Source organism: Triticum urartu, chromosome 2, assembly GCF_003073215.2.
Source record: "Triticum urartu cultivar G1812 chromosome 2, Tu2.1, whole genome shotgun sequence".
Taxonomy (NCBI): domain Eukaryota; kingdom Viridiplantae; phylum Streptophyta; class Magnoliopsida; order Poales; family Poaceae; genus Triticum; species Triticum urartu.
The window spans coordinates 389,574,270-389,574,914 of NC_053023.1; positions in this window are offsets into that span (position 1 = coordinate 389,574,270).

The window sequence follows — 645 nt, forward strand, 5'->3', positions numbered from 1 at the left end:
GGAGTTCGTGGTGTGGTCGGAGAGGCCCACAGGCATCTGGTTCCCACTTCCACGCTTCTTCGCGAGCGCGCTGCTAGCCAGGGGACCCGGTGGCCTCTGGCTGTAGGCCGACGGCTGTTGCAGCAAGGCCTCATGAGTGAAGGTCGAGGTCACCGCCGCTGGCAACATGTTCGTGAACTACGGATGGCAGTCGTTCGCCCGAATGCGCAACTTGAATGGGAGTTGCACCCTCCACTTCAGGTATGACGGTGTCATGACTCTCTACGTCAGGTTCTTTGAGGAAGACGACCGGCGCCTGGGGTGCTGCCCGGAGAGCGATAGCAATGACGACAGCAGGAGGGGCGGCACCATCACTGGCGGTGAGCTTGCCCTTGGTGATGGTCGCGCCTCCTCCAGCAGTGGAGGCTCCCCCTCCGGGGAGAGCACAAGTGATGGCAACCACAATGAGCCGCCGTGCCGCTGGGCTCGGACTGGGGATGGTTACAAGCCGCATCGCCGCCGCGCCCCGGTGAAGCAGGAGAAAGGCTCCGACTAAGCTCAGGCATCATCGGAGCCAGGCCTCAAGAGCCGCTGTAATCCTGTGGATTGCTTTTGTTTATTTCTTTCCCCTGCACTGAAAAAAGCAGAAGGCCCTGTCAGGGCATG